General features: G+C 41.8%; 1 long non-coding RNA gene across 2 annotated transcripts; it reads left to right on the top strand.

Moving 5' to 3' along the window:
* Positions 1–2,826: 2,826 nt before the first annotated feature.
* On the top strand, positions 2,827–17,993 carry LOC113610119 (uncharacterized). Of its 2 annotated transcripts, XR_003428963.1 has the most exons (4): positions 2,827–2,967; positions 9,815–9,960; positions 12,931–13,073; positions 17,303–17,993. It is a non-coding gene; the product is annotated as an uncharacterized LOC113610119 (long non-coding RNA). The 2 variants fall into 2 exon arrangements; XR_003428962.1 differs by lacking the exon at positions 17,303–17,993 and having other exon boundaries at positions 12,931–15,170.
* The last annotated feature ends 1,032 nt before the right edge of the window (positions 17,994–19,025 follow it).

Genomic DNA, 19,025 nt, shown 5'->3' with positions numbered 1-19,025 from the left:
CATTGGTGTGGGGAAGAGTAGAAGCATAGTCGCTGAGAGAGAGAATGGGAAAGAATGGATGCCTGAACCAGTCTCCACTCTTATTAAATGGGATTCCTCTTCCCTTCGCTTTTCTCTCAGACCTGACTGATTTCAGGCAGCTGCCCTGCAGACCTGAGAGAGAACGTCTTAATTCACTACTCTTCCTGTATACAGTGGTCCCTCAGTATCCGCGGGAGATTGGTTCTAGGATCTCCCTCGGATACCAAAATCAGAGCATGCTCCAATCCCTTGTAGAAAATGGCGTAGTACAGCTAGCTCTCCGTATCCGCGGGTTCCGTGTCCACGGATTCAACCAACCGCAGATCAAAATGGGTTTGGTTGAATCTGTGTTGTGAAACCCACAGATCTGGAGGGCCGACTGTGTAGCTACATCTTGAAAAGAAAAACCTTAAAAACACACTTATTGGAATTGCTGTTTTACAGTGGAATTTTATACCTTGAGCAAGAAGCCTATAAGGAACGTACTTTTGACCAGGGAACATTGTTGGAGCACATAATCACAGTGGATAAGTGAGCACTGAAGAGGGTCTCTGTCTAGGGGTGTGAGTTTGGGGAGCAGGTATAGGAGGCTGCAGGTATAGGAGGCCTGTGGAGGGCTTGATGGCTCTACGTCTTATCTTGGTATCCCCCAGTGAACTTCATTTCTCCCCAGTTGCTTTATTTATGTGCCCATCTCCCATGTGTCTCCTCTCCCATCTTCTTCCTTTAACTCTACTGGCTTTTTCCAGATCCAATACCATCATACATACGCCATATGGCATGATGCTATAATTTGGCAAAAACCAGTAAAGTGAAATTAAAGTCTCCTTTATACTGCCCTTTCCCTTCCCTTTCCTTCTGTTCCTAGTTAATGTACTTTGTGGTTCTGAGGGAGGCTCACACAGCTGGTAGCCTGTGGAAGGAGCCATAAAATGATGTAAGATGCCACTTCAGGAATAAACACATTGATCCTGCAAAAGGCCTGAGCTTAACTGTGTAAAGGAAATCCAGGAGAGACCTGAAACAGACGAGTCCATTGTGATTGTGTTGTTTGGCATTAAAGTAGATCTGTTTTACCATATGTCACATATCCGGTATCTCCAAGGCATGAAGTATTCCACTGAAGCACGTTTTCAAAATAACTGAAGGTTATCATATCAGGGGTAAAATTAACATCTTTTTATTAGAATCTTTATAAAACATGATCACTCTCTTGCCTTCATTTTGTGTTAGAATATTATAGAAAGAATATAAGAACAACCTTCAGGTACATTTTTTCCCTTTGTTTTAAACAAAAACAAGTTTACAGAAAAGTTGGAAATACTGTACAGAAAACTTGTTTCCCCTGAACCATCTAAGAGTAAATTGCTCACGTAATGCCTCATCATTCCTCTTGATACTTGTTATGGGCTGAATTGTGTCCTCCCCAAATTCATATATATTTTTTAAATTTAATTTATGTTGTTTGAATTTTATTTTATTTATTTTTTTATGCAGCAGGTTCTTATTAGTTATCCATTTTGTACATATTAGTGTATACATGTCAATCCCAATCTTCCAATTCATCACACCACCACCACCGCCCCCCCCAAACAAAATTCATATGTTGAAATCCTAATTCCTGGGACTTCAGAATGTGAGTGAATTTGGAGATAGGGTCCTTAAGGAGGCAATTAAGTTAAAATGAGGTCCAATGTGACTGGTGTCCTCACAGGAAGAGGAAATTTGGACACAGACACGGTACATAGGGAAGACGATGTGAAGACACAGGGAGAAAATGACCATGTACAAGCTAAGGAAAGAGGTCTGAAACAGATCCTTCCTTCATGGCCCTCAGAAGGAACTAACCTTGCTGACACCTTGACCTTGGACTTCCAGTCTCTATAACTGTGGTTTTGGAGGTTCTAAAATATTTCTCTGCCACATTATGACCAATAAAGTTAGATAAACCTCATTCACCTTGGTAGATTAATTTCATGTGTGTTTAGTATTCTTTATGTGAGACAGCCTGGAGGATTAGAAATGACATAGGCTTTGGAGTTGGATGGACCTGGCTTGGAATCTTGATGTGACTCATGTCTACCTGTGTGCCATTGTACATGTTGCTTAATCTCTCTGAGCCTCAGTTTTCAAATACGTAAAATGGGAATTAGAGTGTACTCCTTATATTAATAGAATTGCATAGCTGTTATCATTTTTATTTCTAGTTTAGAAAATAGGAGGGAGCTGGATAGGACAGCAAGGAGGTCTCTTCCTTTCCCTCTGTTTCCTTAATTTCTTTCCTGCCCTGCTCTACTAGTTCACTTCTCACAGGAACTATCTTTACTACCTCTTCTATCTTCCTTGTTAAGCCTTCAATGTCATCCTCATTTCTATATAAGGATAGGATCTTCAGGGCTATGCTGTTACATCATGTTCTTTCATAAGCATCAAGAAAATCATGGCGAAGGCTTTGATCTGGCTGAAATCTGTAAACTGGTGATTTCTCTCTTTCTAGCCCATCTTCTTTTCTGAATCACTAGAATAATTTGAAACTCCCTATATGTGTCATTGGTACAATGTTAAGTAGCATCTAGATTTCAATGACCATTATTTGTCATGGTCAGGACTTTATTGAGGATGGAGTTGGTGAGGCACTTAGGCTCTCAGTGGTTCCTCACTAGGAAGATTCAAGGACACAGCCCAATGAGTACATTCTGTTTGTTTCTGGCCGACTTTCCTTGTCAAGTGAGCTAAAGGTCAACTATTTATTAAGGTGGAGCAACAGCGAGGTGAGCCTTGGCTGAGTCATAGGTTGGGAGTTGGAGCACCTTGAAGCTGGCGATGGTTGGGTCCAAGTAAATTTGATTTATTTCCCACTGTTGCTGTTTTCAAAAGCATGAGGACGACAGGGAGAGGAGATGAGAATCAAGAGGAGAGAAAGCAGGGGAGGAGAAAGGGAAAAAGGTAAGGAGGAAAGAGAGGCAAGAAGGAAGCAGAACTGTCTGAGTGCCCTTTGTACGCCAGGAGCCATCTTACGCATCTCACACTATTATCTTGTTTGTTCCTTAAAACCATCCTGTAGAGCAGCTATGACTCATGTTTGTTCAATATCTGTTTTGTGCCACACGCTGTGCTGTAGGCGTGGTGATGTCATGATGAATACTTCCTTCACATCTGCCTGAACACGAGGAGTTGACAGTCTAGTAGGGGATTCTGATGTTGAGATAGTTTCCATTCAGGGGCCTTGGGTATGTATACAGGACAATGAAGGTTTTTTAGGCGGGAGTAATCTATGCCACCTGGGGAAGGAGGTCTGGAAAGAATAAGGTGAATGTGGGGAGGGCCTTCTAGGTGGAGGGAGCAGTATATGCAGACTCATGAAGGCGTAGAAGATCGTTATGTGGCTGGAACGCAGGGAGTGAGGAGAGGAGTGGTTTGATCATGGTGGGCCTTCTAGGCCCACCCAACAAGTTTGGGTTTCATCCTGAGGGGGAGATACCTTAGCAGAGAAGTAAGTTGATGAAATTTGTCTTTTAGGTAAGTTCCTTTGACAGTATTGCAGAGAATGAGTTGGAAGGAGTTGAGGGTGAAGCCTGGGAGACCCCAGAGAGGATAAGAACAGTCTAGATGCAGGGTGATAAATGCCTAAACAGGACATTGAAGGTGAGAAAAAGCCATGGACTCAATCAAGTAAATACTATAACATAATAGAATGTAATGATTGACTGGATGATGGAGGGGAGGATGAGGGAAATTGAGGATAACCTCGAGCTACTGGGTAGGGTGATTGGGATCTTGATAGGTTCGTTACCTAGTGCTGGAAATTAGTGTTAGAGATCGGTCCGGGCAAACACCCCTTTCTGCCTCACTATTGAAGTTGCCAAGGAGGCAGCAGCAGCAAACTCGTTCCTGTTGGAACCAGTGTTGGGGATGGAGCACGCAGATGAGGGTCTCTCTCCTCCTCTTCTGAATCCAAATATTGGAGTCCCAATATAGATGTGGGAGAAAGCTGGCCAAGTCAACTTGCCCATCCAGCCGTAGGCACAAGTGAGGTAGAAAAGCAAGAGAGGGGAAGAATACACAGACTTTTAATTTATAGTAATTTCAGGCCACCAGTAAACGTGGCTCAGTCTATGTCTTGGATTGAGATCAATCTGTTTTACAGCTCTTCCGCTTTGAGTGGGGTGGATGGAAAAGTAGGAGGTAAATGAAAAAAAAAAAAGGGGCAAAAATTTCCTTTCTATGTATCCCGGAGAAGAAATATAGAAGGAGAAATAGGCTTGGGACAGGGAGATGATAATCATTTCATTTTTGACATGCTGAGTCTAAGATGACTCTAGAAAATCCAGGTGGTTACGTACAATACAAAGTCAAAAATAGGATTCTGGAGCTCAGGAGGGAGGTCTGGGCTAGAGTAATGGGTTATGGCATTTTCAACAAATGGTAAAGTCTTGTCTGTGGTTGACAACAGGGCACAAAGAATGACGAGCATTGGGAACACTGGGAATTAAGGGACAAGTGAGGAAAATGAGCTCATGATGGTGAGTGATGAGAAATTAATAGTTAGGAGGAAAACCTGGGGAGTGTGAGGTCTGGGAAGCTACAGGAAGAAAGTGTCTCTAGAAAGGGTTATTAATAAGGTATAAGGACAGGTAAGGAGAATGACCTGAGACAGCTACAAAGAGAAACTGGAGAGAGAGAAGAAGCAGGATGAGTAAAAGGAAAGCATTTTCCAGCTGCCCCGAGAGTACACCTGAGAATGGAAACACCATCCATCATTAATCATGGAGCCTGTTTCCATGGAAATGCCACTTTCTTCAGCAATGGTCTGTAGTCAGGTTACAGCATTGGCCCAGGATTGGGGATCTGATGGGTGGATGTGGTGAAAGGACAAAGGGACCAGAGCTGAAAATGATGGGTTCAAGTTCAAAAGGAAAGGAACAAGTTTCAGGTGAGCTTGAGAGACTGTATCTAACTGCAGGGTTCCAGAGACTCTCCTGGGATCTCTGTAGAATAAAAGAGTAGACTTAGAAGAGGAGAGGTAGTGGAAAGCAGGAAGGCGAGGAGATGGTGGGTGTAGACCAAAGTGTTAAGAGTTTAAGGTTTTAGAGACAGAACCGCTCCTCATGATGACAAGGGCCACCACTGGCCATGGGAGTAGATTACAGATGGGAAAGGGAGTTGGCAGTTTATTGCCATTGAGGTTAAGGGATTAAGAGGCTAGGGTGTTAGATGTGCTGCCCATGTGTATATTGAATTCATTTAAGGTGATGGCAGGCGCTAAGGTGGAGAGGAAGACAACCAGGGGTCAGAGTGCCCAAGGAATGTAGAAGCATGACACTCACTTTAGTAATTATTAATGAGAAGGGTGAAAGGAGGACTAATAAAATGGCCTGAACTTCAAAAAAAGGGATTTGGTATAAGGAGGTAAACATAATATCCTGGTAACATTATTAGAGAATTAAGAGAACGCTAGCACTACCTCTGGTGTCCATATAGAACCCAAAAAGGGTTCTAAGGAATTGAATATTTTTAGGGAAGAAACAGGCTTCAAGAAGTCAAGGACATAGAGAGAGAATTATAGAAGGATAATGTCATTCTGAAGGTTGTTTATATTGCATTTGGTATTTTCTGTTTCATGGACTCTTTTCTACTATTTACCATTCATACATCGTTTAAATTACTATAGCTCTATAATAGAATTTAATTTCTGGTGTTTCAAGTCCAACTTTGCTGCTCCTTTTATCCCTCCAAAATTTTGCAGCTATTTTCACTTAGTAAAATTATTCCCCTGTCATTCTGATGAGAAATTATATTAAATGTATACTTGGGTATAAGTGATACCCTCACCTTTTGTTGTAGGTCAAGTTTCCTGGGAAGATGAACTTGGAGAAGGAGATGCAGGGGCAGTATGTTTATTAGGGAGTATTCTGAGGGTCAGTACCTATTGGGCATGAAAGAAGTGGGATTGGGCAGAGGAGGGGGTTGAACTGTAATGAAGTCATGACAAAGGCCTCCGCTGACCCCAGGGGAGCTCTGGAGCAAGGATGGAACTTCGTAGTTGTCCCATATTGAGACCAGTGGACCAGGCCTTTGTAAAACTTCCTACCTCACCACTGACCAGTCATTAGATGAGAACTACCCCGGGAGAGCAGGTGGCTTTCTTCAGTTGAGGGAAATTCCTGGAGAACAGCACAGCTAAGAGCCATCAGTAGCCCATGCTCTCAGCAGCTCAGGGAATAAGTGCCTTGTTCCCTAAGTGGGAAACCTGGATGGTACATCATGGCATCTGCTACAACAAAACGGGAACATACTGTGTCTCCTCACTTATTCAAATCTGCTTTTTTCCAAAGGTGTTCAAAGATTCCAACCATCATAAAGACAGTTTTTTTTCATACACTGCCCACCACACTGCTTGTTACATTTATTATAGGTTATTTCATATTTTGTGTTGGAATGTTGAATGAGACATTTTCCCATTGTATTCTCTAGCTGGTTATTCCTACTGTGTAAAAACAGTGTATATGGGTTACTGTATTTATTTTTTTATTTATTTATATTTTTTCAGCTTTATTGAGGCATAATTGATACACAATGAATTGCATGTATTGAAAGTGATACATGGGAATTCACTGGTGGTCCAATGGTTAGGACTCCACGCATTCACTGCCTAGGGCCCAAGTTCAATCCCTGGTCGGGGAACTAAGATCCCACAAGTTGCACGGCCAAAAGAAAAAAAAAAGTGATGCTTAGATGAGTTTTGACATAAGTATACATTTATAAAAACATCTCCACAATTATCACCCCCAAAAGCTTCCTTATATGTCCGTTTGTCTTCCACTGGCCCAAGGCAACCACTCATCTGCTTTCTGGCACTATAGTTTGCATTTTCTAGAATTTTAAATTAATGGAATCCTACAGTATGTACCCTTTCTTGCTTGTCTGCTCAGCATAATTATTTGGAAATTCATCCATGTTGTTTTGTGTATCAGTAGTTCGTTTCTTCTTATTGCTATCTAGTATTCTATCATGTGGATAGACCACAATCTGTTTATCCATTTACCTGCAGGTGGAAATTTGCTTATTGTTCTCAGTTTTTGGCAATTACACATAAAGGTGCTATGAATATTTACATACAAGTCTTTGTGTGGACATGTGATTTCTTTTCTCCTGAGTAAATATCTACAAATGGAATGGCTGGGTCCTGTGGGAGGGATGTGTTTTAACTTTTTTAGCAAACTGTCCAACAGTTTTCCAAACAATTTTCAAAATGATCGTGTCATTTTACATTCCCACTAGTGGTAAATGAGAGCTCCAGTTCTACCATAACCTTTAAACCTTTGGTTTAAATTTTAGCCATTCTAATAGGTATGGATTCGTATATTATTGTGGTTTTAGTTTGTGTTTCCTTAGTGGCCAATGATGTTGAAAAGCTTCTCATGTATTTATTGTATTTATTTTTACCAGATAGCCAACTGAACTGTCTATTTCTAAAATACCTTTATTGAATTAATTGGGTTTTCTAGGTTCACAAATAAATCACATGCAAGTAATGATATTTATTTCCTTCAATAATGATGTCCCAATTCCTTTTTTTCTTTGTCTTATTTCATTGGTGACAACATAAACAATAGTAGTATCTTTGTCTTTTCCCTGACTCTGACAGAGTCAGTTTCATATTAAAAGTTGATATTTACTGAGCTTCCCTGGTGGCGCAGTGGTTGAGAGTCTGCCTGCCGATGCAGGGGATACGGGTTCGTGCCCCGGTCCGGGAAGATCCCACATGCCGCGGAGCGGCTGGGCCCGTGAGCCGTGGCCGCTGAGCCTGCGAGTCCAGAGCCTGTGCTCCGCAATGGGAGAGACCACAGCAGTGAGAGGCCCGCGTACCGCAAAAAAAAAAAAAAAAAAGTTGATATTTACATTAGAACGTTTAATTCTTTACATATACTTGTATTCCATCTTTATTTGCTAAGATTTTGTTAAGAAGTTTACCTTTACAATTATTTAAATAATTACATACGTTTCTCTTTTTCCCCTTTTAGATATAAAAATGGAATCAAACTCTATGCAATATTTTCTAATTTTTTGTGGGCTTTTATGATGAGCATCTTCCCATGCATTTAATATCATTTCATAACATTATGATTGAAGGCTGCATAATATTTTATTTTATAGAGGTACCATAATTTAGTTAGCTAGACTTCTATTATAGGACATTTAGGTTATTTATACTTTTTCTTTTGCTATTATAAATTTTGTTGAGATAACTATTCTTGTATTTAAATTTTGGTGTACATCTAGTCCTATTAACGTAGGCTAAAATTTCTAGTTTGCAATGCTACATCAGAGTCTGAACATTTTAAGGCTTTTGATATTTACAAGGAAATCTCTCTCAAGAAAGCTAGTAGCCATTTATACGCTTACCAACATTCTAATCTGTTGCAGCAATTAGATAGATGACCGATGCTGCCTCTGTCATTTTCGTTTGCCTTGGATTACTCTGAGTTCTTTAAATGTGTATTTATTTTTTGTTTTCTATTTTAGTGCTTTATTTCCTTTACTTTCTGTCTTCTGTTATATGTATAGTTGATCCACATTATTTGAGGATTCTGTATTTGTGAATTTACCCATTAACTGGAATTTATTTGTAACCTCAAAATCTACACACATGGCATTTTTGCAATCGTATACAGACACGTGCAAAGCAGTGGAGAATTTCAGTTGCTCGAAATACATGTTCCTTGCTGAGGTCAATCCAGGGAATGCTCTGCCTTCTTGGTTCAGCTCTGATTGTAACAAGCATCCTTTGTGTGGTCTATTAGTGCCATCAAGTTTTTGCATTTGTGTGCCTTTTGTTGGTGATTTCATCATTCAAATGGTCCCCAAGCCTATTGCTGAAGCTCTTCCAAGCACAAGAAAGCTGCGATGTGTCTTTTGGAGAAAATATGTGCAGTAGATAAGCTTTGTTCAGGCATGAGCTATATATAGTGCTGTTGACTGTAAGTTCAATGTTAGTGAATCAACAGTATATATTAAATACCTCATTTTATTATGCTTCACTTTATTGCACTTTGCAGATACCATGTTTTTTTTACAAAGTGAAGGTTTGTGGCAACCTTGCACAGTGGAGCAGGTCTACTGACACCATTTTTCCAACAGTGTTTGTTCGCTTTGTGTCTCTATGTCACATTTTGGTAATTCTTGAAATATTTCAAACTTTTTCATTATAATTATAATTGTTATGAGGGTCTGTAATCAGTGATCTTTGATGTTACTACTATAACTTGTTGAAGTATCTGCAAAGTGCAATAAAGTGAAGCACAATAAAATGAGGTATGCCTGTATTTAATATATATTGTTGAAGGCTTCGTTGATAGTTAGCATTTTTTAGCAATGAAACATTTTTCAATCAAGGTGGGTACATGGTTTTTTAGAGATTATGCTATTGTACACCTAATAGACAACAGGAGAGTGTATCCATGTCTTTTATATGCACTGAGAAACCAAAAAATTCATGTGACTTGCCTTATTGAGATAATGGCTTTATTACGGTGGTCTGGAATCAAACATACAATATCTCCTAGGTGTGCTTGTAAAGTGTCTTTAAACAGAAAACATAGAAAATAAAGTTGTGTATTGACCAGTTGATGAAAATGTTGTGTCCAGAAACTCAAAGGAACATAACCCTGTATTTCCCGTAGGAGCAATGGCTCAGCATTTGGTAATTCAGTGCTCAGGGGGGCTTTGTAGACTATAACTATTGTATATAATGAGAATTGACTGTACTATGTTTTCTGTGGTTTTTCTTCAGTGATTTAGAAGATTTGCTTCAGCTCATCATCATCTTCACTCCCTTCTGAACACTTGCTTCTCAGAATCCCTTACCATCAGGCTTCCAGTTTAGGTTCTGCCAGTGAGAAGTACCCGTGTGAGATTAAGACGGTGGAAGAGCAGAAGGTACGTCTTCCTCCTCCAGCAGGATAGACAGACACATGGGCAGATGGTGGCGTCCTGGTTTCTGTGTCACACGAGGGCTGCAGCAGCTTCACACTGAGATCTCACATGGTGCCTGCTTTGGTGCTTCAGGGAGCTGAGTTGATTGAATGGCAACTTCCTGCAACTTCTGCATAGAATTTCCCAACACTCAACCAATTTTCCCTGACCTCTGCTTGCTTAGATCTTCCAACCATTCTGTAAGCACCCAGTTCCCTGTATTGCATTCCTCATTTGAGATACTAGTTTCTGTTTTCTTGACTGAAGCCTGACTAATACAGTATTGATGCTAGACAAGGTGTGTCTTCTCTGTGAAGGAAGAAGGAAGCACAATTATTTTGATGACCAGAGTGATGGTGCCAAGCAGAATCCACACGCTCTTTTTTTCTTGAGCACACAGCTAAGCGACATTACTCACTTTCCTTGCATCTAGGTGGGGCCTTGTGAGAAGAACCCTTCCCTACTCCCTCCCCACTGCCTGCACTGGAGCCATAAGCAAGAAATACATTTTACTCTGATATATCACTAAGACTGAGGGATTTTTTTCTTTTTTCTTTTTGGCCCCAATATGTGGATCTTAGTTCCCCAGCCAGGGATTGAACCTAGGCCACGGCAGTGAAAGCAGCAAGTCCTAACCATTGGACCACCAGGGAATTCCCAGATTGAAGGATTCTTTGTTTTAGCAGTTAGCCTACTCTAATACAAATGGTATTTTTTTTTTTTTTAACTTTTTGGCTGTGTTGGGTCTTCGTTGCTGCACGGGGCCTTTCTCTAGTTGCGGCGAGCAGGGGCTACTCTTCATTGTGGTGCACAGGCTTCTCACTGCGGTGCCTTCTCTTGTTGTGGAGCATGGGCTCTACGCATGCAGGCTTCAATAGTTGTGGCACGCAGGCTCAGTAGTTGTGGCTCGTGGGCTTAGTTGCCTCATGGCATGTGGGATCTTCCCAGACCAGGGCTCGAACCTGTGTCCCCTGAATTGGCAGACTGATTCTTAACCACTGCACCACTAGGGAAGTCCCCTACAAATGGTATTTTAATATAGTACTGGTGCCTACTTCCTATATATCTAAAAATATCCTTCACTCATAATTCTATTATCACCAATGACAAGAATGAAACAGTACTTATTGATTCCCTCCTAAGTAAGATGAAAAACTCACCATGCTTTTACTTCCATCTACTTTCACTCCTACCTGTCTTTGTTGGTCTAATCTGGAATTGCACTGAGGTTATAATTAATTATTTTTTTGACATTTGCATTCTGTCTTATAATCACATTTTCAATAATTATTAGGCTTTATTCAACACAGAACAGGTTTTAATGTTCACTAGCCATCCTTTCACAGCACAAATTAACCCTGTTGAGTTCTTTATTTGCTGTGTGTGTTGGTTTCTGTAAAAAGCCTTTTGGTACCTGACTTAAGAAAGATCTATAGAGAAGATACACTTTCTGAGTCCTTGAATAGCTGAGACAATGTGTCTTGGTTGTTTTTGATACAGGACTTGACTGAGTCCATAATCTTGATTAACTACCTTATTCCCTCAAAACTGTAATAGTTGGCACATGTTCTTTATCATTTAAGGTGGTTTTATGGGAAAAGTTTGCAGTAGATGGGCTTGCTTTGCTTTTAGGTTACATTTCCCTCTTCCTCAAATGCTTAATAAGTTCTTTATTCTGTCATCTTGATATATACCAATTCTATCACATGTACCTATAGGTGGGTTTTTTGTCATTAACTTTGCTTGGTACTCAGTGAGCCCCTTTGAAATGTTGATACTTTTGCCAGATACACTGCTAAGTGCTCTGTATGTATGACATTATGACAACCCTATGACAAGATAGCTATTACCCCTCCCAATTTGCAGATGATGAAACTGAGGTTCAAGGACTCATAAGAGGTCCAACAACAGAACTGAGATAGGAACTTAGGTCTACTTCACTCCAGGATCTGAGGTTTTAGTCACTATACCATGCAATTTCTTTCAAAGGAAAAAAACTCTTTTATTGTATAATATCTAGCATTCTGCTTTTGTTGCCGCAGTTCCTGATTCTTTTTCAGAGATAAGACATAATAATCGCCCATATAGTGGGTCTCTCTTGTTTAGTCTTTATATCTGCTAGTTTTCATTTTGTCATCCTTTTCTTTTATGTTATCATAGAGCTTAGCAAAATGATTCTTATTTTAAGATTGAGATATAATCAACCCACAACGTATTAGTTACAGGTGTACAACATAATGATTCTATATTTAAATATATTGTGAAATGATCGCCATAATAAGTGTAGTTAACATCCATCACCAGAGTTACAAATTTTCTGCTTTTTTTTAACTTTTAGAACCTACTCTCTTAGGCAAACATTATTTATATTTGGATTATGTTTTCTTCACTTTTTGCCTGCTCTTTCCTGATTCTAATGCAGATTTAATCTTTTAAATTGAATATTTAACTTTTCATTTTTCCCTCCCCATCAATTTCCTTTTCTATTTCTCTGCCTTTTAGCCAGATCCACTGACATCTCAATTCCTCTTCGTTTTTGCTAAAATCTTGTTTTACAGTCTGTTTTCTAGCATTTTCTCCTGTCTCTGTATTATATAGTGCTCCAGAGCCTGCTCTTCCTCTGCATCTTGGAGTACTGCGCTCTCCATCTTTCATGTCTCAGGATATTTTCATAGATACCGTGGAGCTTGTAGTCCCTTCAATGGCCCATTAAAGGCAGGAGGTCTGCCCAGTACCCTTAGTTTCCCATAAACAATCAGAATGGATACTATTAGAATACTCCTGTCAAATCTCATGGTAGGATCCTGTCAACATAAGTTTACATTACTGGTTTAGCAGTACCTTATTCTGAGGACGAAATAAAGACAGTTGATATAGAGGTTGGTGCGGGACATGAAGGGAAGATTTCATTTTGTGCCATTTCTTTTGTCACAGGGTCATCTTTTGGACCTGACTCTCTGTTTAGGCCAGCCTCAATACCTGCAGTTTTACTTGGTAAGTTTGTGATGCTGCGCTCTTGGAAGGAGAACGTGAGCCATTGGCGTGGATAATGGGGGCAGCAGGACAGACCATTTGTGGTAGGTGGTAGCTGATCTCCTATTTCATGTTGTTACCCGGAGAATTGGGGCTATGCCTTCCTCATACAGAAGAATAGCACTGGGACCCAGACAGCTGGTCCTAAGCATAACAGAATCCCACCCCCTCCAGCAATGGCTCAGCCAGGACGGGCCCACACAGCTTCAGAACAGTCGGTTTAATGGCTCTGCAGCCACTCCCATGCCAGCAAACAACAGGGTGATACTGTGACCTCTAAGATTTGGAGCTCATGCCAGATGGTGTATTATGGCTCCACCCCGGGACTCCCATTTCTAGTGTGTCACCCCTCCTCCCTCTACAGGACCCAGCCCCAGCCAGTCATAGGATGCTGTTGAGCTATCAGATGAATTTAATTGAAGCTGGAGAAGTACAACTTCCTACCCTACCTGTGTTGTGTCTTTATAATACAACATGGTTATCTGTGAGGAATGCAGACATTCCCCAGCCTAGAATGGAATTCACATCTCTCTCTCTCTTCCTGTTTCATTCCTTCTGTCACCTACATTCCTGACCTGCCGAATGCTTATTGGACTTAACCACTCTCTATTAGCATTGCAAATGGTAGTCATGTTGATGGTGAAGCAGGAGGCACTGGTACCCTTGCTCCCAAATGTCAGAACCCTTGGCCTGATGTTGGCATCTGCAGCATGGACAGCAACACTGGCCCAGGATGTCTTTTGTTTGCCCTTTTATTTATTTATTTTTTATTGTATAGTTTCTTTTTCTTTGAATTTTATTTTATTTATTTTTGTATACAGCAGGTTCTTATTAGTTATCCATTTTTATACATATCAGTGTATATATGTCAATCCCAATCTCCCTTTTAGATCCACTCTCTACCGCGCGCTATGGCCGGGGGTGGGGAGGCAGTTGAGCCATGTGGTCTCCTTCAGTGGCGTGCTGGAGCCTCAAAAGCTGATTATGTGCATCTGTTCCTAGCTCCATGTTTGGTGACCATGGCAGGAGTATTTACACCATGGAAATCATCAAACACTACCAATAAGCACACACACACACACACACACACACACACAGACTTCAGAGCTTGTTGTTAAATGTTTATTGACCAGCACACCACTGTGGCTATACCAGAATACAGATAGACTCCCTTGCCCTTTGGCTTCTGGTTGGGTTGGCAATTGGGAGGCCCCTGCAGGGGACTGAAGGATGAGAAGAGAGCGCGGTCAGAGTATCCTTTCTCCTGCCTCCATTCCTCACAGGTTCCCACAGATTGGCTGCATCCCTTTACAAAGGTGATAGCTGCTGTCAGGCACCCACTCCATGCATGTACCTCTATAGAATCCAGATATTTCTTCTCCTTCCCTCTTCAAGTCTCTGAGTGTTACTGGCTCCAGGTAATGGATCATCTCTCTCTGGCTTCCGTATACCAAGAGTGCCCTCATTATACTCTCCTCTAATAAGCCATTGGAGTGTGGGTCACTTGTTCCTCCTGTGACCCTGACTAATAGGGAACCTAAATCACATTGCTGTGCAGAGCTGCTTACTTGTTTCCTGGGTGCATCCCTGGGGCTCCGTTTACATAGCAGTTTCCAGGAGCAGTGGTTTTCAAACTCTTTAGAGCCTTGCTTGGGATGTGTTCTTCCAATGAAATCTTACCTCAGAACTCAACATACATATCCTCCTTGACTTACAACATGGTTACATCCTGATAAACACATGGTAAGTTGAAAATATAGTAGGTCAAAAATGCATTTAATACACCTAACTTACTAGACATCCTAGCTTAGCCCAGCCTACCTTAAACATGCTCAGAACACTTACCTTAGCCTACAGTTTGGCAAAATCACCTAACACAAAGCCTATTTTATAGTAAAGTGTTGACTATCTTGTGTAATTTATTGAATACTGCACTGAGAGTGAAAAATAGGATGGTTGTAAGTGTATCAGTTGTTTACCCTCATGATCGCATGGCTGACTAAAAGCTGTGGCTTGCTGGCTGCCCAGCATCACAGAAAAGTATGGTGCCACATATATACAATGGAATATTACTCAGCCATGAAAAGAAATGAAACTGAGTTATTTGTAGTGAGGTGGATGGACCTAGAGATTGTCATACAGAGTGAAGTAAGTCAGAAAGAGAAAAACAAATACCGTATGCTAACACATATATATGGAATCTAAAAAAAAAAAAAAGGTTCTGAAGAACATAGGGGCAGGACAGGAATAAAGATGCAAACGTAGAGAATGGACTTGAGGACATGGGGAGGGGGAAGGGTAAGCTACGACGAAGTGAGAGAGTGGCATGGTCATATATACACTACCAAATGTAAAATAGATAGCTAGTGGGAAGCAGCTGCATAGCACAGGGAGATCAGCTTGGTGCTTTGTGATCGCCTAGAGGGGTGGGATAGGGAGGGTGGGAGGGAGACGCAAGAGGGAGGAGATATGGGGACATATGTGTATATATAGCTGATTCACTTTGTTATACAGCAGAAACTAACACACCATTGTAAAGCAATTATACTCCAATAAAGATGTTTTAAAAGAAAGAGGGCTTCCCTGGTGGCGCAGTGGTTGAGAATCTGCCTGCCAATGCAGGGGACACGGGTTCGAGCCCTGGTCTAGGAGGATCCCACATGCGGCGGAGCAACTGGGCCCGCGAGCCACAATTACTGAGCCTGTGTGTCTGGAGCCTGTGCTCCGCAACAAGAGAGGCCGCGATAGTGAGAGGCCTGTGCACCGCAGTGAAGAGTGGCCCCCGCTTGCCACAACTAGAGAAAGCCCTCGCACAGAAGTGAAGACCCAACACAGCCATAAATAAATAATAATTAAAAAAAAAAAGAAAGAAAAGAAAATTATGGTGCCACACATCCCTAGCCAGGAAGAGCTGAAAATTCAAAATCTTAAGTATGGTTTCTACTGAGTGCATATTGCTTCTGCAGCATCATTAAGTGCGAAAAATTGTTAAGTCAGGGACTCTGTCTATAGACATTAGATAAATAAAGATTCCTGCCTTAAGTGGGGCAAAGGGCTACCTGCTCACCATCCTCCACCGTCATCTCCCACGGCCACCATGGATATGGATACCCTTCACAGGAACCTGCGAGGACCCAAGAAGCACAATTTAAATACCACATTCCTAAAAGAGAGAGAGCATAGCTTGTATTTCCTGGGCACCTAGAGAGATGGGGGTAAACCGCAGGCTTATTTTCAAGCTACCATCTATAGAGCACTTACTGCATGCCGGACCTGTTCTAAGTGTTTTACATTGGTTAGTTCACTTAATCCTTACAGCAACCCTGGAGAAGTAAGTATCTTTATTACCCACCTTGTGCCAACAAGAGGACTAAAGCAGTGTGCTTACATCAGGATCACACCGCTAGGATAGCTAGAGAATTTAGTTCCAGAACTTGTGGGCTTATGCACTCTGTATGTTCCCCCAAATCTCCTTTTGAGTGATAAGTGAGGAGCATTGGAATCCAGGCAGTTAGAAAAAACTCACAGCCTCAGAATCCAGCCTGAGCAGCCCTCAGCGCCCCATTGATATCCTGGATGACTCCGCCCAACTTCCACGTCTGACAGCTCAGTTATAGACAGTCCCTGACGTAGAAGGAGTAAAGTGCTGCCCCTTGGCTATTTTAATCCCTCAGCTGGCGACACATTATGTGTTGAAATAACCAGTGAAATGATGCAAAGGCTGTTTTTTCTAAGGCTCTTAAAATTCTGATTGGTAGGGTTAATTGCTACAACCTTGGCTCTGAATATCTCCCCACTGTTCTTTCACCCCAGTCCGGATGCAGGAAGAAAGCACTGAGCTTCCCAGACTGCTGCAGGCTGAGGGCTGGTCTTCCCGAGAACAGTGCAAATTTGAGGACTTTGAACCACACACTCAGGGACAGAACCATCAATATCTGGAATGTTTTTTCTCTGAAATTTTGATAGCACCTCCAATCAGAAATGTAAAAAAAAAAAAAAAAAAAAAGTAATAAAAGCCAAGCAGGAATTCCCTTGCGGTCCAATGGTTAGGACTCTGCCCTTCCACTGCAGGGGCCACAGGTTCCATCCCTGGTCGGGGATCTCAGATCCCACATGCTGCGTGGCTTGGCAAAAAATAAAATTAAAAATTAAAGCCAAGCAAACTCCGCACAACTTGTGGGTTGTATAGAAGTCTCACATTTCTGATCTGCCATACGTGTGGGAGTGATGTCAAATGTTGTTTTTAAAAACACTTTATCCATTTCTCAATTAGGAGTCCTCAAAGATGTCAAGAGACCAAGAATATTTGAACAGTATAAAAGCCTAGTTCCTTCACCTATTTCTTCTTTCCTTGGGTAGAAAAATAAACTATTATTTGAATTATTGGGAGAAGCTGATAGGAAAGGCTTGGCTTTTATTAAAGAGCAGAAGTGAATTATTAAGTCACCTGAGGGTTGAAAGTACAGTCTGTGTCATACCCTAAATATTTGGAACTCTAGAGCCCAGCCTGCACGTTTCCTGGGAGCACGACTGGCTTCACAGTTTCTGGGGCTTGCTGCCAGATGAACATGGAAGGGCCCTTGCTCAAAATTATTTAGAACTTTAAGACGGCACCACCAGAGCTTCAGGCTAAGTGCAGGGTTGGTCTGGGCGAGGAGCCCTTTGTGGACGTCCCTGGAGCTGGCCCTGCCTGTGTGCAGTGACCCATACTGAGTCCTGGGAGGATGGGAAAGGTAAGCCTCCTTCTCTACCAATGGAGGCCCAGGAAAGAAGCAATCGTGTGCTCCAACTCACACTCAAGAAGGCTGGAGTCAGACCACTGCTCCCAATCACCTCTTCTTTCAAGCTTGTGTTGGAATAAGAATCCCATCCAAGGGCTTCCCTGGTGGTGCAGTGGTTAAGAATCCGCTTGCCAATGCAGGGGACGTGGGTTTGAGCCCTGATCCGGGAAGATCCCACACACCGTGGAGCAACTAAGCCCGTGCGTCACAACTACTGAGCCTGCGCTCTAGAGCCTGCGAGCCACAACTACTGAGCCCACGTGCCACAGCTACTGAAGCTGGGGAGCCTAGAGCCCATGCTCCACAACAAGAGAGGCCACTGCAATGAGAAGCCCGCGCACCACAATGAAGAGTAGCCCCCCCTCACTGCAACTAGAAAAAGCCTGCACGCAGCAACGAAGACCCAATGCAGCCAAAATAAATAAATAAAAAATAAAGTTCTTGGTGAGGACTTCCCTGGTGGTGCAGTGGTTAAGAATCCGCCTGCCAGTGCAGGGGACATGGGTTCAAGCCTTAGTCCAGGAAGAGCCTACATGCCCAGGAAGATCCCACATGCCGTAGAGCAACTAAGCCTGTGCACCACAACTACTGAGCCTGCGCTCTAGAACCCGTGAGCCACAACTACTGAGCCCATGCCACAACTACTGAAGCCTGCATGCCTAGAGCCCGTACTCCGCAACAAGAGAAGCCACCGCAATGAGAAGCCCGCGCACCACAACGAAGGGTAGCCCCTGCTCACCGCAACTAGAGAAAGCAATGAAGACCCAACACAGCCAAAAATAAACAAATTTATTAAAAAAAAATCCCATCCAAGACAAAGACAAATACCATATGATATCACTTATATGTGGAATATAAAATATGACACAAATGAACCTATCTATGAAACAAACAGAATCAGAGACATAGAGAATAGACTGGTGGTGGTCAAGGGGGAGGGGTGTGAGAGAAGGTAGGAATGGGAGTTTGGGGTTAGCAGATGCAAACTGGAATATATAGGATGGATAAACAACAAGGTCCTACTGTATAGCACTGGGAACTATATTTAATATCCTGTGATAAACCATAATGGAAAAGAATATGAAAAGCAATGTATATACATGTATAAATGAGTCATTTTGCTGTACAGCAGTAATTAACATAATATTGTAATTCAACTATACTTCAATAAAAAATAAAAAAAAAAAAGAATCCCATCCCCTACCCATTCAACCA

Source organism: Aethalodelphis obliquidens, unplaced genomic scaffold (assembly GCF_003676395.1).
Source record: "Aethalodelphis obliquidens isolate GAN/ISIS:26980383/991018 unplaced genomic scaffold, ASM367639v1 scaffold61, whole genome shotgun sequence".
In the NCBI taxonomy this organism is placed as follows: Eukaryota; Metazoa; Chordata; class Mammalia; order Artiodactyla; family Delphinidae; genus Aethalodelphis; species Aethalodelphis obliquidens.
The sequence above is the reverse complement of the archived record's forward strand: the minus strand, read 5'-3'. Positions and strand labels throughout refer to the sequence as shown.